Here is a 24390-nt window from a genome sequence, read left to right as displayed (position 1 = left end):
AGGGTGAATGCCTCCTGGGTCCCCGTCCACCAGCAGAGGGTGAATGCCTGCTGGGTCCCTGTCCATCAGCAGAGAATGAATGCCTACTGGTATCACTTCTCCCACCAGAGCAGAAGCTGCCCCTCCCTTCACCAGAAGGACAAGGACTAGATGCTGGCAGTCCTCATCAGCCCTTGCATAGGCTGCTGAGGGAAGCACAGGGAAGAACCGCCTGGCGGCAGTGGCCAAGAAGAGGGCCAAAACCCACACCCCAGCTTGTCCTGACTCCCTTCATGTCTTCACCCAAGAATGCCTGTCTCCGCATCGCCTGGGGTTGCCAGCCGCTCCGCATCGCCTGGGGCTGCCGGCTCTGCTTCGCCAGGGGTCGCCATCAGCTCTGCTTGGCCACAGGGGTCAGTGTGGCCGGAGTCCCACCAGAGGGAGCTGCTGGCTATGAAGAAGGGGGCAAAGGTCAGGAGATCACCTTCCTCAGCAGCCTTTCTGCTGCCAGGACTGCCCCGGCTGAATGAGTCAGACTGGAAGCTGTCAGCAGGCCTGCTGACAGCATTGCCCCTGGCAGTTTTTCTGCTACCAGGGATGCAAAGGAACAGAGAAGCTTTTCCGCTGCAGAAGTGGACCACCACTACTGGCAGGGGAGCTGACAGCATTTTCAACCATTGGCCCAGTGAAGCCTCCCTTCCCAGCCCAAGACTTTGACTTGGACTGCTGGGTTTTTAAGGGGGGAGGTGGCCATTGAGGCCAGGTGTGCTTCGCACAAGGGTATATGTGGCAAAGTGCCCCGCCCCCGGGCTATTTATTTGAGTTGTATGTTACATGTAGTGTGTTAATGTTGGTGTACAGGGATATAAATGAGTCTGTGTAACACAAGTGGGTTTAAAATGTATATTTGTGTTTAGGCATGAGGATTGCACATCACTTCATGTGCAGGTAAAATGTAATAATATGTGAGCACAAGGAATTGCACTTTATTAATTCACGTGCAGTTGTACCGAGACTCCAATTGAATGATTGATTAGCAATCAAGTCTCGGTACAGCTGCATAAAAGCAGGATGTTCGGTGTGTGGAGAACATATGAGAGAGAGGGGATTTATTTGGATTACAATTGTATTGCGTGCTGGAAGTGCCATTGTGTTCTGTTCATTCACTGTCTGTTTAGTGTTAGTAAGTTTTGTTTGTTTATTTATTTTGGCTAAAGTGCCGTGTCCTGTTTTGGTGTCAGTGTTTTTGTTACAAACCTTTTTATTTTCTGTCTGTTTAATTATTAAACAGCGTGTCAGTGACTTCACCATTTCCGTGTTCTGTTTTGGTTCCTGTTTCTGGTCTGACGTAACCCACTGCAGCCATCTTTGTGACAGTCCCCTACAGGTTTGGTTCAGCAGGATGGTCCCTCACCCAATGCTGAACCGCAGCCACTTAGTGACAGTGTCCAGATAGTGTCTCCAGACTCTCTCTTGGTGGAAACAACCAACCCACCTGTGCTTAGACATCAGGCTGGGAGCAGTCACAAGAGGAGTAGTGATCACCACCGACGCCTCCAACCACGGTTGGGGCGGAGTGTGAAACAGTCAGGGTGCACAAGGGGTGTGGCGTCCCCCTTGGCGCGGGCCAACAAATAAATCTTCTGGAACTGCAAGCGGTGTTTCTAACCCTTCAGTACTTTCTGGAGGAGATCAAGGGGAGACACGTGCTTGTCCGGATGGACAACAGTGGTGGCTTGCATCAACTACCAAGGCGGTACGAGATCGTCCAGTCTCAATAGGGTGGTCACCAGGCTTCTCCTCTGGGCACACACTCACCTTCTCTCACTCTGAGCGATTCATCTACCTGGAATGGTAAACACTGCCGCAGACCTCCTTTCAAGGCAGGTGCTGAGCAGTGCATATTGAAGACTCCATCCCGAGGTAGTGATACTCATATGGGAGCGGTTCGGGAGAGCAGAGATCGATCTCTTTGCCTCCCAGGAGTCGACTCATTGCACCCTGCGGTTCTCCATAAAGAGAGACCAAGGGTGACTAGGGGGTCGATGCACTGGCTCACCAGTGACAAGCATGACCACTGTATGCATTCCCGCCATTAGCACTGCTGCTGCTGTTCTTGGAGAAGATCAGACAAGACAGGGCCATGGTCCTACTAGTAGCACCTCATTGTAAGAGAGCCTGGTTTGCCTCGCTGATACAGCTCCTTTGTGGACAACCATTGGAATTGCCCAGTCGCCGCAACCTGCTCAGATCTCACGGCTCAGCAACCCAGGTTCAGTGTTACCTCCAAAAGCCCTGCACTTGCAAAATGACAGCCCTTATATACCAGGAGACTCCACCCCATGATCAGCGCAACTCAGCACACCTGCCAGTTATCTAATGCAGCACAGCTGATCACAGTAATCTTGCCCCCTAATATGGTCATTCCGCCCAGAACTAAGATGGCTGACTTCCTTTTCCACCTCTGTCTCCAAGCCGGCCCATCTCAGTACAGGCGTGCAAGTACCTCTGCTTAGCGCCCTCTTGGGTCGGGAGGGAGATTTACAGCTCAGATCCTCTCACTCTCTGTCACAGTGGGTAACCTAGTTACCTTGGGACAGCTAGTGCCATTAGCTCAGAAGAGTCTCACACCTGTCCTTACAACAGATTGGGTATAATTACCCATTAGTGATGGTTCATATTTCATATTTGTAAGGTTAGGTTATTATCATTACCCTTGTTCTCTGAAATATGAATATTAACTATCAGTCTTCATGGTTGCTGCTGAGCCACGACACTCAAAAGTAAAAGAGAATTTGCAAATGGCCGCAGCGTGCTTTTCTTGGGGCAACTCGCACTGCATCATGCACTCTCGCCAGTTTGTTTGCGTACATGTTTCAGTTCATGGGTTCTTAAAGGGGAATAACCCATTAGTGATGGTTAATATTTCTTTTTCAGAGAACCAGGGTTATGATAATAACCTAACAATTTTACTTATGTTGCTTATCTTTTAGAAATTTGAGTTCTACTTTAATGTTTTTTATTCTGAATACAGTACTGTGTATAGTGCCAGGTGCTCGGCAAACACCACTTGAAACCACATGCATAATGAAAGCAATTTATACAAATCTAATTTCTTTGATTTCCTTACGGTTATGTTACTGTTATTGAAACTGTCAATTTCTTTGCTTTTTTTTATGTCCCTGTTAAACTGTATGGTGATTGCAATTATTCTGAGTGGTTCTGGGTTATATTAAAACCACTGCTCAAGTACTCGTGGTGCAAAGACAGTTCCTCAGTGAAAAGTGAGTGGTGATGTCCGGGTTTGATGCTGGCCTGAGGCTGCAGCTCTGGATCGTGTTAGTAATCTTGAAACAAACAATACAAACAAACAGCGTTACAAGACAAACTAACAAACACGGTTACTTAAAAAAATGCATGATACTCCTTCTAGGTTGTTTTGCTAACTATATACAAAGGAAAAGATCACTTTCACTATGCCCCCTATTTATACCCTCGCTCATGACCCCTAGGTTAATGAGCGCATCCGCTCCTCCAATCCTCGGATGTCACGTCGTCTCCCATTCGAGTCATTGAGCTTCGGTGCCGTAGCTCAGCCCCCTTCCTAATGACCGACTTCCTCCTACCCTAAGGAATAAATTGTCGTGCCATTTAGCTAAGGTTACTCTGTAACTTTTACATAGTGCCCCCACAGGTCGGGAAGGAGATTTAACACCAAGAATCGTTCGATCTCTGTCACAGGTATGTAAACTTTTGACTACAACTGTGTGTGTGTATATATATATATATATATATATATATATATATATATATATATATATATAGATAGATAGATAGATACGATAAATATGTAGAGGCAGATACAGGCAGAGTTGAACAGTCACATTGTTACATGATCTAAATTGAGTGGAAAAATATGTTCAGCCCTGGCACTTAGAATATTCAAGCTTTAAAAAAAATCATTATATATTATATATTAGACAAATTACATAACTCTATTTAAATCACATATCAGAAATCGATCAATCACAGTGTAGTTTTTGCTGAAATTCCATTACCTCTTGTCCTGTGTACAGATGTCATCCCGTGCCATGAGCACCACACCTAATTCAGTATTCAAAAATCAAAACACAAAAATAACACACACATTCTTGGTACCTTTAAGGAAGTTTTACAAAAATACAAATATATTTTGTTTTAAAGCAATTTGAGTAAAATCTTCATTAGTGTATCATAAGTGAATATGTTGTGTGTCGGGCATCTGTTATTGTATGAGACGACATTTTGCAGTTTGAGCAGCCAGAATGGCTCGGCTTCGTTTTGCAGTCATGCACGAGTTGCCATCTCTTATACAATGAGAGACACCCTGCACACAACATATTCACTTATAACATGGGGGGAACAGAACCCAGAACCATTCACAATGATTGCAGACATCAAATAAGAGTAATGTGAGTGATCACATTAAGTTCAGGGTGAGAAATGTTTAATTTAGACAAAGCACCATATCTGGGTGATTTAAATATCCTTTTGTATTCATATTTGAATCTTTGTATCTGTGTTCCGAAGTCACAAGCACAATATTTACAGGACAGGGTGTGCATGCACAAAGGTACGTCATACTACATTAAAGGGTAGATGTAAGGAAAGTGATTTGTGCGTGCAAAACCTGTGTTTAGCAGCTGCAAAAAATGCGGCTTATGTAAAGAATGGTGTTCTGGCATTCTGCACCCGCTATCAAATTTGCACTTTGCCATCATTAGTCCATTACAATTATACTGTAATAAATTCAAATGAAGAAAAGAGCATGGATTTTGGTGGGATCTGGATACTAAGCGGGTGCAAACATTATAATGTGATGTAAGAATTTTGCTTTGCACTTAGGCAATTGCTGACCTTCCAAAAACGTTACACCTCTTATACACAGGGGCGTGGTTTTCAAACACGCAAACCACACAATTGCGTGGGGCCCCCTGCTGCCTAGTAGCAGTGTTACATTACAGCCTGAATTGCAACAAAATCCTTATTTTCTCAAATAAAGTAAAATAATACACATTTTCTTTCATAGACCACACACACACTGTCTGCAAGTCTATCTATTTACAAAAGGCAAGTTCATTCATCACGCGTCATGACACATTTGAGTTACCGTAACTAGGCCAGCTTCAGTCAGTGAAAGCTAGCAAAATGAAGCACACGAATCCTAGAGAAGCTCAAAAACGACTGAAGATAAAAGAATCGAAAACTCGACAGGAAAGTTTGCAGAAGCTCCCTAGTTTCTTTAAGAGTAACACTGCAAAGGACTCATCCGATGGGTAGGAGGTGGAAAATGTTTGTCCTCCTCGTGATATTGCCGCCACCTCAGCTTGTTGCCGCAGCCCCGTTCGCACAGACCTATGGGATAACGTTACAGCGACTCGCTCAGAAGAAGCCGCTCCACCTGCCGCGGAACTTGCTGACGTCTCGCCCGAATCCTCGCAACAACAATCGAATGATGACCCGGTGGCGAGTGAAACTGTCATTCTCTCGGACGACCCAGCGCTTTGGACGGGCAAGCTTACCGACCAAGAGAAATGTCAGCTGATCAAAAGAGGGCCAGTTCAAATTAAGGATTTTGACTTCGCACAAAACGATGACAAAGTCCCACGTTGTTTTACTGAAGAGAATTACCAAAAGAAAATGAAAAACGGAGAGGAAATACATCGTAAGTGGTTAGTTTACTCAGTGAGCAGTGATTCTGTGTTTTGTTTCTGCTGCAAGCTGTTTGAAAGAGGGACCAGATATGCTCTTAGCAGCAGTGGATTTCGTTCGTGGATAAATCTTCATAGCCACTCGAAAGAGCATGAAAATGGCAAATCGCACCGTGCCAATATGCAGAGCTGGCGTGAATTAGATGAAAGGCTGAAATCTGGGAAAACCATTAATAGTGCCAGTCAGGAATTACAGGCTCTGGAAGTACAGTACTGGAGGGCTGTGTTAAGCAGAATAATTGCCATTCTTTGCTATTTAGCAGAACACAACCAGGCATTAAGAGGACACTCAGAGAAACTTTTTGAGCCCCATAATGGCAACTTACTTGGACAGATAGAGCTGATGGCACAGTTTGATCCCATAATGAGCAAACATCTTAGAAGGACTGACAAAAAGGAAATCAAGGATCATTACGTGAGTAACACCATCCAAAATGAGCTAATTGCATTAGTTGGACAGAAAACATGTGATGCAATTGTGCAGAAAGTGAAAGAGGCCAAATACTTCTCAGTCATAATGGACTGCACCCCAGACATCAGCCACACAAAACAGTTGTCCCTGGTGCTACACATTGTGAACTGTGAGTTATGTTGTGTGTTTAATGTTGGTGTATAGTCATTGGTACACGGGATATAAACGGGTCTGCGTAACACGAGTGTTTAAAATGTATATTTGTATTTAGGCACGAGGATTGCACAGCACTTCACGTGCAAGTAAAAAGTAGTTAATATGTGAGCACGAGGTTGCACATAATTAATTCACATGTCTCCATCTCAGAGCACTTTGTTGGGTTTATCAGTGTTGATGACACCACAGGAAAAGGCTTGTGTAATATCCTCCTTGAGCAGCTGAACCACTTGAAATTGAACATTGCAGACTGTCATGGGCAATCCTATGACAATGGAAGTAATGTGATGGGACACAAGCAGGGGGTACAGAAAAGAGTGCTGGAACTGAACAATAAGGCAATGTGTGTTTAATGCAGCAGTCACACACTAAACCGTGTTGTGGCTGATGCAGCCAAGTCATCTGCACTCTCTGAGTTTTTTCACCATTCTTTACAACCTCTTCAGCTCCTCAGTACAGCGCTGGTCAATACTACAAAATCATATGATGCTCACAGTGAAAAGTCTGTCAACAACAAGATGGTAGTGCCGCATTGACAGTGTGAAAGCACTTCGCTACCAGATGCCTGAAGTGGTTGAGGCTTTAACTGCACCCAGTGAACACGCAACAGAGAAGAAGATGAGGAGACATTGTCTTCATCACAGAGCCTGTGTGAGGAGCTGACATGGCAGTTCATTCTTGGTGTTGTGATCTGGTACAATGTGTTGTAGCAGGTACACTGCATCAGCAAACTCCTGCAAAGCCCCAGTGTGTCGATTGAGAGAGTGATGAGGGAGACTGATGGTGTTAAACAGTTTCTCCAGGAATACAGGGATGGTGGACTTGCCTCTGCCCAGACAGATGCTAGAGAAACAGCACCTAGACATGACATTCCCAATGGAGAGACAGAGAAGAACAACTCACCAGTTCCTCTATGAGGGCACAGAGAAAACTCAATTCACACCAGAACAGCGCTTTAAGCAAGATGTTTTCCTTCCCCTGGTTGATATAGCACCGAATAGTGTCAGTGAGAGGTTCACACAGGTGGACCAGTTTTTTTCTTTGTTTGGATTTTTATATTCAGCAGATAACATAAAGAAAGCCGTTCAAGAAGACACATTGGAGGAGTCATGCAGGAACCTGGAGCAGACACTAGGGGATTATGACAGGCTGGCAACTGGGTAGAGGCCCAGAGACAGACTGCAGTTCAAAAAAATAATACTTTTATTATAAATAAGCACAAAATAAAAGGGCATATGGACCAAAACAAAGGTATTTAATCACATATAACAAAGCAAAACTTACAAAATAAAGGTTTCCAGGCTGCGATGCCTTCACTGGATCAGAAAAATTTAAAAAACCACAAAACAGCAAGCCAAAACCCAGCAATCTCAAACACCAGCTTGCTTCCTCAGCTCCCTCCTCTCCCTAATAGGACACTGAGGCTTCCTTTTATATCAGGTGGTTGGGTGCTGATTGATCGTTAATTACTCCAATCAGCCCCCCCAGCCACCTGAACACAATAAACCCAGGCTGATAGGGGAATTTAACCTCATCCCAGCCAATCTACACAGGGACATTGACAGCCAGGACCTGGTCCTTGAAGTGAGGGCAGCTGTCATTGTTTTTCCAGGTCACATTTCTTCTCCAGCAGAAATGCTGGATTACATCTACAAGGAGAATCTGTTGGAGCTGTATGGCAATTTGAGCATTGCCCTGCAATTACTCTTGACTTTGCCCATCACTGTCGCCTCAGGTGAGATGTCCAAGGAAAGTCTGAATGGTCTAAATTGTTCTGAGTGTTTCTAGGTTCATCTGTCTACCTTAGAGCTTGTCTGGAGAATGCTAGGTGCTAGCAGCATTCCTCACGCCATTCAACTCTGGCTGCCACCTGCTCTGTGTATACCCATCTGTGAGGCGAGAGTGTATTAAATGGAATGTCCAGACAGTAATTTATGTGTACAGAAATAAAATAATTTATTTTTATTTTCTATACACAACAAAAGGATTAAATAACAAACGAAAAACAAAATGGTGTGAGGGAAGGAGTGCAGGGGTGGAATCCAAAACAAACTGATGACTCGTCTTTAATTTGTCTTCGTGGTGACCATACATAAACAAAAAAAAGACAAATGAAATGTTAGTATTTTAAAAAAAACCCGCTGCACAAAATCAGTCTCTCCCTTCACCCGTTACTCCTCCTACTTTACTTTCGGACCCACCCCGAACACAGTAGTACGTTCCCTTTAGTATGTAATGTCCCGCCTCTGTAGTCAGTGGAACACCAATCCCCAACCGACACGTGTCCTTCTCCTTCACTTGACTCCAGTGGCTGGAAGTTACATACTCGTACTTCCGCCCCTCACCAAGGTGCCGCCCCTCAAAAGATGACTTTTGCCATGGTCACGAGATCTTGGTAAGGGAAGTCCCGAGTTGGTTTGATGCCATCTACTGTCGGGAGGCTGAATCACAGACCGAAAACCCTTTGACTCATCACACCATCAGATACAAGCTAATGGATACATGAAGAATATTGCACAGGGAGCTGTATCGTACAAGCTGAGATCCACTCCATGAGTGGGCTTACCAGCTGCTCTGACCTTGAGTGGGTGAAAAGCAGTGGGTGAAAACCTTAAGCTGAGGGAAAACAAAGCCACTTTGTGGCTCGGAACTTGCTTTCAGGAGATTAGGTTTCAGGCCACTGCGTGGCACATTAGAGGAGACATTTGTTTGATACAGCATCTAAGTAAGTCTCCCAGTCAAGCCATTGTTCCTGTAAAAGTGGTTCTGAGTTCCCTCAGCTCTACACAGCACCTACATACAAAGACATTTCAGATGGTTGTATCACATGTCTACTATACACTGTATTATAAAGACTTTTCAGATTACAACATCAGTGTCTACTATAGAGTATTGCCTTGTAGTGCTCTTGTTCTGTATGAATAGATGACTCAGTACATAAAATATTTAATTAAATCTGAAGGTAACTGCATCCCTGTGGCAAAGTGGTGAATGGATGCAGGTGAGTGTAGTGCAGTGCAGGTAAGAATCACACAGACAGTAATTAATAGGTGCAAGGGTGTTTATTGAAATTATGTCAATATCCAGAGCCTTATGGCAAACACCTGTAAATAATAAATGATGGAAGTGAGTACAGTGGCGAGTATCACTTCATTTGTAAAAAATCCCGCAACCAAAAGTCCAGTTTAACACACCAACAATAAACACAAACACAGTTCTTAGTGATAGTGAATAAGTGTTCATGGTGTATTTACAGTTCCCTAGAATGACAACCATTATCGAATGGGAAGAGCCTCTCTGACTGTCAGTCACTGAGCATTGGTAGTTTCTACTGATTAGAGTTGGTTTCGACCCCTTTATTGAGATTGGTGATCAGCTTATTTTCTCTTTCACTGAGGGAACTCCAGGGAACTCCAGGAGACTGGACAAATGTCATGTCCATATTGGTGCTCTACCAGTCGCAGCTAGCAGCGAGACTACAGGAGTGGACATCAGAGACAGACAAGGGGGAGCTTCAGGTGGTGATGGGGGCGATGACTGACCTGATGGGGTAGTTAAGTCAGGCATCAGGGAAGTCTCTAGCGGCGCTGGTGGATGCTCGCCGACATTTTTGGCTAACCCAAGCCAAGGTCGTGGAGACGGAGAAGGTTGCGTTGTTAGATGCCCCTATAACACCAGGGCAGACATTCGGAGCGACCATTGATGTGAGCCTAGAGAGGTCCCACAAGGCTACAGAGGTCTCTTCCAAATTCTCTCACCTTCCTGCTTACCGCCAGTGCCCTAGGTGGCCTTCCCAGCCTGCTGGGGCAACTGGGCCTGAATGCCGCCCTCCACCCCAGACCAAGCGAGCAGGCAGAGGAAGAGCCGATGGTAAGAACATAAGAACATAAGAACATAAGAAAGTTTACAAACGAGAGGAGGCCATTCGGCCCATCTTGCTCGTTTGGTTGTTAGTAGCTTATTGATCCCAAAATCTCATCAAGCAGCTTCTTGAAGGATCCCAGGGTGTCAGCTTCAACAACATTACTGGGGAGTTGATTCCAGACCCTCACAATTCTCTGTGTAAAAAAGTGTCTCCTATTTTCTGTTCTGAATGCCCCTTTTTCTAAACTCCATTTGTGACCCCTGGTCCTTGTTTCTTTTTTCAGGCTGAAAAAGTCCCTTGGGTCGACACTGTCAATACCTTTTAGAATTTTGAATGCTTGAATTAGGTCGCCACGTAGTCTTCTTTGTTCAAGACTGAACAGATTCAATTCTTTTAGCCTGGCTGCATATGACATGCCTTTTAAGCCCGGAATAATTCTGGTCGCTCTTCTTTGCACTCTTTCTAGAGCAGCAATATCTTTTTTATAGCGAGGTGACCAGAACTGAACACAATATTCAAGATGAGGTCTTACTAGTGCATTGTACAGTTTTAACATTACTTCCCTTGATTTAAATTCAACACTTTTCACAATGTATCCGAGCATCTTGTTAGCCTTTTTTATAGCTTCCCCACATTGTCTAGATGAAGACATTTCTGAGTCAACAAAAACTCCTAGGTCTTTTTCATAGATTCCTTCTCCAATTTCAGTATCTCCCATACGATATTTATAATGTACATTTTTATTTCCTGCGTGCAGTACCTTACACTTTTCTCTATTAAATGTCATTTGCCATGTGTCTGCCCAGTTCTGAATCTTGTCTAGATCATTTTGAATGACCTTTGCTGCTGCAACAGTGTTTGCCACTCCTCCTACTTTTGTGTCATCTGCAAATTTAACAAGTTTGCTTACTATACCAGAATCTAAATCATTAATGTAGATTAGGAATAGCAGAGGACCTAATACTGATCCCTGTGGTACACCGCTGGTTACCACACTCCATTCTGAGGTTTTTCCTCTAATCAGTACTTTCTGTTTTCTACATGTTAACCACTCCCTAATCCATGTACATGTGTTTCCTTGAATCCCAACTGCGTTCAGTTTGAGAATTAATCTTTTGTGCGGGACTTTGTCAAAAGCTTTCTGGAAATCTAAATAAACCATGTCATATGCTTTGCAATTATCCATTATGGATGTTGCATCCTCAAAAAAATCAAGCAAGTTAGTTAGACACGATCTCCCTTTCCTAAAACCATGTTGACTGTCTCCCAGTACCCTGTTACCATATAGGTAATTTTCCATTTTGGATCTTATTATAGTTTCCATAAGTTTGCATATAATAGAAGTCAGGCTTACTGGTCTGTAGTTACCTGGTTCAGTTTTGTTTCCCTTTTTGTGGATCGGTATTACGTTTGCAATTTTCCAGTCTGTCGGTACCACCCCTGTGTCAAGAGACTGCTGCATGATCTTGGTTAGCGGTTTGTAAATTACTTCTTTCATTTCTTTGAGTACTACTGGGAGGATCTCATCCGGCCCAGGGGATTTGTTTATTTTAAGAGCTCCTAGTCCCTTTAACACTTCTGCCTCAGTTATGCTAAAGTTATTTAAAACTGGATAGGACTGGATGATATGTGGGGCATGTTGTCAGTATCTTCCTTTGTAAAAACTTGTGAAAAGTAATCATTTAACATATTTGCTATTTTTTTTTCTTCCTCTACGATTTTGCCATTTGTATCTCTTAAACATTTAATCTCCTCTTTGAATGTTCTCTTGCTGTTGTAATATTGGAAAAACATTTTGGAATTGGTTTTAGCTCCCTTAGCAATGTTCATTTCTATTTCTCTCTTGGCCTTTCTAACTTCCTTTTTGACTTGCGTTTGCAGTTCCGTGTACTCTTTCTGCATACTTTCTTTTTGGTCCTTTTTTAATGCTCTGTAAAGTGCCTTTTTTCGCTGAATATTTTTTTTTAATAGATCTATTAAACCATTTTGGCAATTTAGTTTTACATTTAGATTTGTCTACTTTAGGGATGTAATTGTTTTGCGCCTCTAGTACTACATTTTTGAAGAACAACCATCCTTCTTCTGTGGGTGTTTTCTCTATTTTACTCCAATCTACTTCTGTTAGTCTCTGTTTCATGCCTTCATAGTTTGCTTTTCTAAAATTGTAAACCTTAGCTTTAGTCTTTACTTTTGGGGATTTAAAAAACACTTCAAATGAGACCATGTTGTGGTCTGAGTTTGCCAGTGGTTCTCTGACCTCTGTTTTAGTTATTCTATCTTCGTTATTTGAAAAGACTAAATCAAGGCATGCCTCCCCTCTAGTGGGTGCCTTCACAAATTGTGTTAGGAAGCAGTCATTTGTCATTTCCACCATTTCTATTTCATCCTTCGCGCTACCCACCGGGTTTTCCCATTTTATTTGGGGGAAGTTGAAATCCCCCATTAGTATGGCTTCTCCTTTGCTACACACATTTCTAATGTCATTGTATAACAGATTATTTTGCTCACCGTCTGAATCTGGCGGTCTATAGCATGCTCCTATTATTATGCCTTTTGAATTTTTGTCTGTTATTCTGACCCATATTGATTCGGTTTTATTTTCTTTGTCCAGGTTTAACACCTGGGCTTCAAGACTGTTTCTTATGTATAGCGCTACCCCTCCTCCTCTTCTGTCCTGCCTGTCTTTCCTATACAGTGTATACCCACAAATATTATATTCGTCCCCATCACTCTCAGATAACCACGTTTCTGTAACACCTATCACATCATAGTTACCTGTTAGTGCAGTAGCTTCAAGTTCTAGAATTTTGTTTCTGATACTTCTAGCATTTAGATAAATACATTTAATGGTTGTCTTACCTGAGTTGTTGTTCTTGTTTTGATGCGGTCTCCCTTCTGTTTTTTTGTTGATTTCTCCCCCCTTCCTTTCTAGTTTAAATGCTTCCGAACCTGCTCGAGGATCTTTTCTCCGAGTAGACTGGTTCCCTTGTTATTTAAGTGCAGTCCATCCCGTCTATACAGATAGTCCTCGTTGTAGAATGTGGTCCAATGATCAAGATAGGTGAAGCCTTCCCGTGTGCACCACGTCTTCAGCCATGCATTTTGATTAATTATTTCCAGCTGTCCATATGGTCCTTTGCAAGGTGCCGGTAGTATACCAGAAAATACCACAGTTTTGGTTTTCTCTTTTAATTTCCTTCCTAGCTCTCTGAATTTGTTTTGCAGGGATTTTGGTCTGTCTCTTCCAATGTTGTTTGTACCGATGTGGACGACAACTACCGGGTCGTCTCCTGTTCGTTCCAGGAGCCTGTCCACGTTCTCAGTGATGTGCTTGACCGAGGCTCCCGGAAGGCAGCACACTGTTGTAGTAAGGGGGTCCAAACTGCGAATTGAACTTGCTGTGTTTCTCAATATGGAGTCCCCAACAATCATGACCTCCCTTCTTTTTGCTGTCTGGTCACCACTGTCAATAGGGTCCTGGATGTTGTTCCTTTCATTCTCTTGTTGTTGGTTCTGCTCATCAAAATTCTGAAGTGACTCAAATCTGTTGGTTGTTTTGATTTCTGGTGGTTGTGTTTGACAAAGTTTCTTTTTTTCCCTGCTTCTGCCTACCTGAACCCAGCTGTTCTGACCTTCTATCTCCCTGGTGGCTTTCAGTCTGTTAGGGGTGATGCAGACTTCCATGAATTGTGGGTGTGCCAGTTCCTCAAGATCCTGTTGCTGTCTCACTTCTTCCAGCTCCATTTCTAGCATACTTACTAGTTTATGCAAATCCTGGATCGCGCGGCACTTTACTCACACTTGGTTTAGCTCCGCTGGGTTTTCTCGGATTTCCCACATCAAGCAGGTGTCACAGATTACTGGCTTGAAGACCATGTTGAGGTTTTTCTTTTTTTTGAAGTTTAGTTTCTTCTGCAGCCGTCAACCTCCTTTCAACCTGCTTTGAAACTGCTCTGTACTTTTCCACGCCTGTACTTCTCCCACTCGCTGTCGCTTCCACTCAGGGACCACCGCCGTCCAGGGGTAACCAGGTCTCCGGCTGGAGTCCGAGGCCGTTGCTTAAAAAAGACGTGCTCCTCCCAAGCCCTGGTATCCAAGAGGGATGGCGGTTTTCGACCTATTCTGGACCTCAGGGTCCTCAACATGTTCCTCAAACGGAGTAAGTTCAATATGTTGACAGCACAGCGTATCATCCAGTCCATCCAGCTGGGCGACTGGTTCACATCGATTGACAGGCAAGATGCCTACTTCCATATCCCGATCCGTGCCGCACACAGAAAATATCTACGCATCGCCTTTCAAGGCAACGTGTACGAATTCTACGTGCTGCCGTTTGGCCTCTCGCTGGTGCCCCGCACATTTTCCAAGTGCATTGATGCAGCACTGGCTCCACTCAGGCTGCGGGATATTCGAATCTTGAACTACTGGGCTTTTGGCTATTTTGCGTGCGTTCCAAAGCATGCGCCGAGGCGGAAACCAGACAGGTCACAGATCATGTGACGAGGTTAAGGCTCTTCATACATCAACAGAAGAGCAACTTTGTACAGTCTCAGTCCACAGTGCTGGGGGTCCTTAAGGGTCCCCCATTTGAGCCCATGGCCTCAGTAGAGCTGTGCCCTGTTTCCCTCAAAGTGGCATTTTTATTAGCCATTACGTCTGCCAGACGAGTAAGTGAGCTTCATGCAATATCCATAGATGACACATGTATGGCTTTTGCTGGAAATGACTTGCGGGTAGCATTAAGAACAAACCCAGCCTTTTTGCCAAAGGTGGTATCTTCATTCCATATTAACCAACCAGTGGTTTTGGAAACTTTCAGACCTCCCCTGCACGAGTTAGAGGAGGACTGTAGGCAGCACACGCTATGCCCGGACCGAGCTCTACGCTGTTACCTGGATAGGACAGCGTCCTGGAGACAGTCCAACCAGCTGTTTGTCTGCTATGGGTCCCGCTCTAGAGGTCAAGGCCTATCGAAGCAACGTCTAGCACACTGGGTGGCAGATGCTGCTTGACGTATGAACAGACGGACTCCCCCATGCCGAGGGACATTACGGCCCTTTCTACCCGGGCCCAAGCGACTTGGTGGGCTCTTTTTCTTGGCGCCTCCTTGGATGAGCTTTGCAATGCTGCTACATGGACTGCCTTGATATTGCAAACTGAGCAATGCCCTCTCTGGGCTCTAGGGTGTTGCAGGCGGCATGCCCTTAGGCGTCATGAGGGCTCTGGAAGCTATAGCCGTGAGGCTGTACTGTCGGTAATGTGGAGACTCGACAGCTTTGGTACAGCTTCCCATTCGGTAATGATTGCCATTCCACTTAAAAGGGAATGTTAGGTTATTACCATAATCCTGGTTCCCTGAAAATAATGGCAACCATTACCCTTAGAGGTCGTGTCCCCAGCTGACCTTCAGTTTCAAAAGAAAATGGCGATATGCTACTGTGAGGACGACTCTCTTCAACAGGAGGTGGTAAGGACTTCCTCCTCACTGCAGGGTCATGATAGGGAGGCTTTTTTATTTATGCTCAGTGAGTGACGGTCAGAGAGGCTCTTCCCATTCGGTAATGGTTGTCATTCTTTTCAGGGAACCAGGGTTATGGTAATAACCTAACGTTCCCCGTGAAAATACAGGGGGTGAAAGTGATGTCCGGGTTTATGCTGGCTTTCACTACAGCTCTGGATCGTGCTACTGGTAGTCTATTAAAAAACAGACAACAGTTAACAAACACTAACAGACACAAGACAAAAACTCACGGTTCAAAATATGGCAACACAGACTCCTTTAGGTTTAAAACACTAACCATTTACCAAGGAATAGATCACTTACACTACGCCCCCCTATTTATACCCTTGCTCATGACCTCTAGGTTAATGAGCACATCCTCGCCTTCAAGTCTTCGGACGCCACGCCGTCTCCCATCCGGATCATTGAGCTTGGTTACCTTAAATCAGCCCCCTTCCTAAATGACCAACTCCACCTACCCTAATGAATAAATTGTCATACCATTTGATTAAAGGTACTCTGTTCTTTTTACATAGTGCCCTCACAGGTTGGGAGGGAGCTCTAACACCAATAATCATTCGATCTCTGTCACAATCCTATATTAACACTACTTCTGAAATGAATGTTAATTTCCAGCAGTGTAACACTAGGTAATAGGACACAGGCTAGAGGGACCTCATACTGCACTTCACAATGAAGTGAGTCAGAACTGTGTGTTGCTCAGTATATATTACCCAGCTTGCATCCTTCATCTCTAAATGATGTTCTGTACGTGTGCTGTTGTATATTTGGAAGGGAACTTTGAACCACCACTCGTTTGGGGCTTAAAGTTTGGAATCTGAAAAAGAGCATAGTAATAAGGAAAAGATTCACCCACCAATTTCCTAAATGAATATCCAACATGGCAATAATCAACAATAATCCATGCATATTATTTAAAAGGAAAAAACTGTCTTCCCGAAAGCATCAAAAATGAAAACATGCTTGTGCATATTACTATACATAGTAGTTTTCTGGGTCAGGAGAAGAAAGTGGCGTCCTCAACCAATGTCCACGGCAGAATCGGCCAAGCAACCACGGCATTCGTTTCGCTCAAGTGGTGCTTATGGCAAAGGGCCAACATCTCCGTTAAGACCAAAATACGCCTTTTCCGGACGCTGATCCTGCCAATTCTCCTATACGGGTCAGAAACATGGACTCTACTGAAGCAAGACCTAAACAAGCTCGAAGTCTTTCAAATGCGATGTCTGTGGCAGATCCTTAGTATCTCCCTCCGCGTCCGCATCCGAAATGAAACCATCCGAATAAGATGCGACCACCAGCCAACGGTCATGGAAGCGGTCCAACTAAGAAGACTGCAATGGTTCGGGCACATCTGCAGAATGAGCAACACCAGGACACCATACCAGCTTCTCTGGCGAAAATGTCCAACCGAGTGGAAAGTTCAAAGAGCAGCGCCCAAGAAGACATGGTCAAAACAAATCGAATAAGACCTGAAAAACCGGCGATCCACCCTCTGTGATGCCAAGGCCATTGCCATGGATCGAAAAGCATGGATCGGATTCAAGTCCGGGCTTTGACTGCTCCACTCTAGAACACTCACTTTCTTGTTTTTAAGTCACTCATGTGTCGCTTTGGCTGTGTGTTTGGGTTCATTATCCTGATAAAAGATGAATCTCCGTCCCATTCTTTGGTCTTTTGCAGACTGAAGCAGGTATTCCTCAAGGATTTGCTTGTATTTAGCTCCATCCATTTTGCCTTCTACTCTGACAAGCTTCCCAGTCCCTGCCGATGAAAAGCATCCCCATAGCGTGATGCTGCCACCACCATGCTTCACAGTAGGGATGGTGTTACCTGGGTGATGTGCTGTGTTGGGTTTGCGCCAGACATAACGCTTTGCATTTAGGCCAAATAGTTCAATGTTTGTTTCATCGGACCACAGAATCTTTTGCCAGATCTTTTCAGTGTCTCCCACATGCCTTTTTGCATATTCCAAGCAGGATTTTACATGGGCTTTTTTTCAGAAATGGCTTCCTTTTTGCCACTCTTCCATACAGGCCAGATTTGTGGAGTACCTCAGTTTCTCCCATCTCAGCTATGGAACGCTGTAGGTCTTTCAGAGTTGTCATTGGCCTCTTGGTGGCTTCTCTGACCAATGCCCTGCTTACCTACTGCACAGTTTGGGAGGACGGCCTGCTTGAAGCAGATTCAGGGTGGTGCCGTATACCTTTCACTTCTTAATGATTGACTTGACTGTGCTCCAAGGGATATTCTATGCCTTTGAAATCTTTTTATACGCCTCCCCTGATCTGTGCCTTTCCATATCTTCATCCCGGAGTTGTTTTGAAAGCTCCTTGGTCTTCATGGTAGTATCTTTGTTTTGAATATGCTACACAGCTGTGGGACCTTACAGAGACAGGTGTATTTAATCTGAAATCATGTGAACCACTTTTATTGCACACAGATGGATTCCATTTAACTTATTGTGTGAATTCTGAAGGTAATTGGTTGCACCTGAGCTTATTTAGGAGTGTCATAGCAAAGGGGGTGAATACTTATCTAGTGAAGACTTTTCAGGTTTTTATTTTTAATTGATTAGTTTTTTCACCCCCGTCCCCTCCATTTTTTCACACATTGGAAGTGTTGAGTAGGTTGTGTATATCAAAGGAACAAAATGGGTGTTTTCGGAGGAACATATAAGGATCAGTGAAGGCAATTGACCTTAGTTTTAGTTGTTATTTTGTGTTCGTGATTTGTTTTGTTTCAACCTTTTATTTTTGTGCTTTGTAAGCATTTATTTTTGTTAAATCTTTTATTTTATTTTTGTGTGTAATAAAACGACGCAGCTGTGTCTTGCACTGCAGTACTACCTAGTTTGTTTTCCTTCCTGCTTCTGGCCTGATGTCACCGCTCAGCCATTTCCTGTCACACGTAGTGTCAGTGGTGAGATCACCAGCGCCTCCTGGACGCAGGCTGGAAAAGGTACTGCCGAGAGAAGGTACTGCAGTTTTTTTCTTGTTTTTTTTACGTGTGGAGTGAGGAAGAGAGGATGGGAAGGAAAAGCTGCAAGAAGCACCATGTGGACCCCCAGACTGGGCAGCCGGAGGATAGAAGGGGCTCCTATGTGCGGTGCAGGTGGCAAGTTTGGGCACGTCCGACAGGACTGCCCCTATGGAGACCCCCGGTATGAACGTGTGGAACCAGGGTCTGGTGGGGGATGCTGCTGAGTGCTTCTGGGCAGTGGGCCAGACCCGACCATCTCCAGCGCCCAAGAGGGAGGAGTCACTGCATCCTACACCCAAGAGGGAGGAGCCCGAACGTCTTGTGCCTGAGTGGGAGGAGTTTGAACGTCCACAGCCCAAGAGGGAGGAGTCGGTGGGTCCCCAGCCCAAGAGGGGGAAGGCCGAATGTCCACTGACAAGGTACCCACCAGCAGAGGGAGAATACCTGCTGGTTACACCTCCGCCACCATGGGAAGCCTGGGGCCGCTGCTTGGCTCGCGTCACCTGGGGCTGCTGCCTGGCTCGTATCCCTTGGTGTCGTTGACGGTCTTGCTTCGCTCGGGGTCGCTGCCAGTTTTGTTTCGCCTGGAGTCGTTGCCAGTCCTGCAGGACCGCAGGAAGCACAGGGGCTGGCGCCTAAGAAAAGGGCGCTGTCGGCCATGAAGAGGGGGAAGGTCAGGATACCAGGTCCCCCTGCTACAGTCCGGCTGGAGCCCCGGAAGAGGGAGCTTCCAGCCAGGAAGACATGGGGGGGGGCTCCCACCATGGCCACTCCCATGGACTATTCCAGACCCCTCTTTTGGGACTTTGAGACTGAGGCGGGAGGTGGCCGTTGGGGCCATGTGTGCTTTGCACAAGGGGCGGGGGGGGGATATGTAACAGGGCAACCAGCCCTGTAAAGTGTTTATTTTTAGAACATGGTCTCCCCCTGTCTCGTATTTGTTTATTATGATTTATTTATGTATGTATTTTGTTTAGTTTATTGCTAATCGGGAGATGGTCACCTGCATAAAAGCCTGCACCTGAAGATAAAACTTTACAAAAAAACCCACAAAACCCCTCCCAATCTAATTTTCTTTTTTGTCTTATGCCGATTTACTTTTTTCTTTATCCTTTTTAGCTTACTCCTGGTCAGCGAGGAGCAAATTTAAAATTAAAAGAACATATAAGGATCAGTGAAGGCAGTTGCCCAGCCTGACCTTAGTTTCAGTTGTTATTTTGTGTTCGTGATTTGTTTTGTTTCAGCCTTTTATTTTTGTGCTCTGTGAGTGTTTTTTTTTTTAAATCTTTTATTTTATTTTTTGTGTGTAATAAAACAACGCAGCCGCGTCTTACACTGCAGTACTACCTGGTTTGTTTTCCTTCTTTCTTCTGGCCTGACATCACTGCTCAGCCATTTCCTGTCACAGTTGCTAACAATACAATTCCACTAATATTTGTAGATGTATCTTTTATATTAGTAAGCTCCAGCACCATCTAGTGAACAGTAAAACTAAAATCGCAGACCACTAGATGGAGCTGGCTCTTACTTCTACTGTAAGGCTAGTGTATTGCAGGCTACATATAGTAATGACAGGGAGCTGGAACAGAAGGGCAGCTCCTGAATCCTGGTGAAAGCAACACAGACTGATCAAAAAACAAAAACAGTGTTTGAGTGATTGCAACAGGAACCACTCTGAATGATTGCACACATGATGAAAAGTTCAAGAAGTGTCCTTGCATTGTCTGGACTCCCGCCTGTTCTATGCTGCAGGCTCATTCTTGGTGTCCATCCCAGTCCCCATGTACCACTGGATAACCAAAGGGGAATGGTTCGGACCACAGACCTACTGCACTGAACACTTCCCCTCCATCTTTCACGAGAAAGCCTTCATCCTCTACAATTTCTTGGCGGTCTACTTGCTCCCCCTAGTGACCATCTGTGTGTGTGTTACACCGCCATGCTATTCCAGATGGGGCACCCCACTGTGGAACCATCTGATAACAAGTATCAGGTAGAAGCACTGCCCTTCTTATTCTCATAATCATGGAGATTTCTTTACATGGGCCTATGGTGGATAAAACTACAAGAACATAACAAAATTTTCTAATGAGGACCGATGCTTGAATTCCAGGATTCAATAGTTTATCTGCAGTGTTGTATTTGGAATGTTTACATATCCTGAATTCTTCTTAAGCAAAACAAATTAAGAACAATACAATTGGGGTCCTGGAAAAATGCTAAAGAGGAAGTAGCTTCAAATTACATTTTTGTTGGCCAAAGCATCTTTATATGTGTAAGCGCCAGCACTATCTTGCCACCAGCATTTGTAATGCCAGCAATACTAAATTAAACGTACAGTATTTTCCAAGTGGCAGATCACTAGATGGTGTTGGATTTTTCTTCCGAAAAGACATAGAAGTAAGAGTTCGCTGATTAAGCATACCTTACATATGTCTATGGCAGGCCACTGGCATAGTTCTTGAACTCAAGTGAAAGTAGCCTAAAACAGGTTTATTAAAGAATGCACTCATAAAAAGATAGCAAGGCAGTAAAAATGAAGGAAATGAAGTTTGAAGCTACATACGCTTTCATAAAGCTAGTCAGGTGTTCAGAGTGTTTAAAATGTCTCTTCACCTCCAGCTGCAGTTGCTGGCAGGGCGCTCGGAGGCAATGAGAGCCAAGATCTCCCGCACGGTGGATGTCATGGTGCTTCTCTTTGCCCACTGCTGGGGGCCCAGCCAGATCTACATCCTGGTGCAGTCCTTCAGCACCAGCTTTGAGCATGACTACTACATCTACAAAGTGAAGATCTGGGCTCATTGCATGTCCTACACCAACTCCTGTGTCAACCCGATTGTGTACTCCTTCATGAGAACTAACTTCCGCAAGACTTTCAAGAAAGCCTTCCCCTTCATATTTAAGCAGCGCATCGCAGACGCCAACCTGCCCCACTGCACTGCCAAAACAGAGATGCACTTCATCCCATCTGGATCTCAGAATGCACCCATAACCCAGGAGTAAGTGGACCATCCGGGGGTACCTCTAGACCCTGCTAATGTGTTACATAGCATCGGAGGCTGTTGATAAGTTGTGCTCTTAAATTATTTTTAAGAAATTGGAGTACCACAGAAAAGCAATGCTATGAGTTTGTTTTATGACAAAGGGACCAGCAGGGATTACATGTACTAGTGTACCCTATTATTTCACTCCTGTCTTTTCCCCCCATGTCCAATAATGTTCCCCCTGCCAATTTTGCTTAATCTGCAGAAGTGCCAGCGCCAATACGACGCTTCCTGTGGAATCCCTGGCAACAATCAGCAACATCATACATGCAAGACACAAGCCTGCACTCCGCGGTTGTGTCTTTACCAGGTGAGCACCGCAGGGACCCTTGTCTGTCTTAAACAAGGCTTACGACTAGTGGAAAGCCAGTGCACTCTATGCCCCTTGTGTTGCAATGTTAATTGGTATAAAGTATAAACTGTGCCAGCTTATGTGATTGAATTTTTTTGTTTGCAGACCATTAGACTGTTTTCAGATGCCTTTGAGCCCTGCACATGAAGAGGGGGTTTTGTGTATATGTGTGTGTGTGTGTGTGTGTGTGTGTATTGTAAATCTTGTGTGCATGTATTGTAAATAATAAATTAAGTGCTTGGGACAGCCTGCCTGCTGAGTGTGATTACCAGCTGTGAAATCTAATCAGCAGTTAGGGGTGTCCCAGCACGGTGTCGGGTCCCGTTTATGCACAAGCTAACGGGCTGAAGATCGTTGACGCTACCTGGACAAAGAGACTGAAAGACCTGGCTGAAATCCTCTGATCGCCGTGAGAGTGAACCGGGATCAGTACGTAAAGAAGCTGAAATTTGCCAACGGCTGTGTGTTTGACAAAGGGTTGAATACTGAAGAGTCAGCAAGTCAAAACCGCTGATCACTGTGTGTTTTTATTTATTTATTTATTTATTGCATTTTATATAGTGATTTTTATACAAAAGTATAGTGCTATAGTTATATAGTGCTTTTTATACAAAATCGCAAAGCACTGCACAGTACATAGTGGAAAAAAGAACAAACCGCAATACATTTGTATAGCATGTCACACATACAACTGCCACAATCAGACCATTTAAATAACATATTTAAATAACAGTAAATAAACAATACAAAAGCAGCAATTTTAAAACTACATTAAAACCCACTAAGATACAAAAAACATTTTATGAAACCACATTTTTAGTCTTGAAAACTGTAACAGTCCCAGCTTCCCTGACAGAGCATTCTGTAATTTAGTAGCTCTACAAGAAAAAAGCCCTACCTCTTGTGTTGCTTTTGTTGGCCCTAGGAAGAAGCAGCAGCCCCCGCATATTGTGATCTAAGTGCAGTTTGGAAAATACGGGGTCAGCAACTCCTGCAAATAACTAGGTGCTAATCTATTGAGGGCCTTGTAAATTAACAGCAAAGTCTTAAAATCAATTCTATACTGCACAGGGAGCCAGTGTAAAGAGGCCAAAACAGGGGTAATCTGTTTACTTTTCCTGGTTTTAATCAGAATTCTAGTGACTGTACCAGAAAAAAGTGCATTACAATAATCAATTCTAGATTAAACAAGGGCATGCATTAGTCTCTCGGCATCAGATACATAAATAATCGGTCTAAGTTTGGCTATATTTCTCAAATAGTAAAAAGATATTTTAGTAACTTCCCTAATATGAATGTGTGGCAATGTTGCCCCACTCCTGTGAATTTCTATGTTGTGTGTTAATGTTGGTGTATAGTCACTGGTACACAGGATATAATATGGGTTATGCGCACAAGTGTTTAAAATGTATATTTGTATTTAGGCAAGAGGATTGCACAGCACGTGCAGGTAAAATGTAATAATATGTGAGCACGGGGAATTGCACTTCATTAATTCACGTGCAGTTGTACTGAGACTCCATTTGAACGATTTATTAGCAATCGAGTCTCGGTACAGCTGCATAAAAGCAGGATGTTTTCACTCATTCAGGGTTGTGTGTTCGGTGAGTGGAGAATGGGATTGGAGACAGAGGTAATAATAATAGTTAAAGCAAATCATAATTTAACTCACCGTGTTTGTCTGTTTGTCCGGTGTTTGGTAGTGTCCGTTTCATTTAGTGTTAATTTGTTTTGTTTGTCTGTTTATTTTGGCCTCACATGCCGTGTGCTGTTTTTGTTGCAACCTTTTTATTTACTGTTTCTTCATTTATTAAAGCGCAAGCAAGCACTCAGCTTCACCAAAACTCTGCCTCTCTCTGTTTATTTTGTGTTAGTTCCTGTTTCTGGTTTACTGCAGCTGTTTTTGTGACAGAGTGTCAAATGACCCCCAAACTCTTCATTTCTATCCAGGTCAGGGTTTGTTTAATCGCACCTGAGTATAGTGAGTGAGGTGTAGAAGCGGACCTCCATTTATTAGGTGTTTTCATGGCACCTTTTATTTGATTGTTTTTGTACAGTGTTTTATATTGCTTTTCATACACTGTGTTGTATATCCTCTGTGCACTACTGTCAAGTAAGCTGTTCAGTGTTGTTCTACATTAATAAAACCTGTGCGCCTGCGGGCATATCAACTACAACCTCCATCTCGATCTCATGCTTGGCACTGAGCAGCGAATACACAGACCCACGTTCCACACCTGTCACAGCTCTACTGTATATTTCAAACCTG

General features: G+C 44.0%; 1 pseudogene; it reads left to right on the top strand.

The window, feature by feature from the left end:
* Window positions 1-18799: 18799 nt before the first annotated feature.
* On the top strand, window positions 18800-21728 carry LOC121300458 (annotated as a pseudogene).
* The last annotated feature ends 2662 nt before the right edge of the window (window positions 21729-24390 follow it).

Source organism: Polyodon spathula, chromosome 26 (assembly GCF_017654505.1).
Source record: "Polyodon spathula isolate WHYD16114869_AA chromosome 26, ASM1765450v1, whole genome shotgun sequence".
Classification (NCBI taxonomy): Eukaryota; Metazoa; Chordata; class Actinopteri; order Acipenseriformes; family Polyodontidae; genus Polyodon; species Polyodon spathula.
Note: the sequence above shows the minus strand (reverse complement) of the source record. Positions and strands in the feature narration are given on the sequence as shown.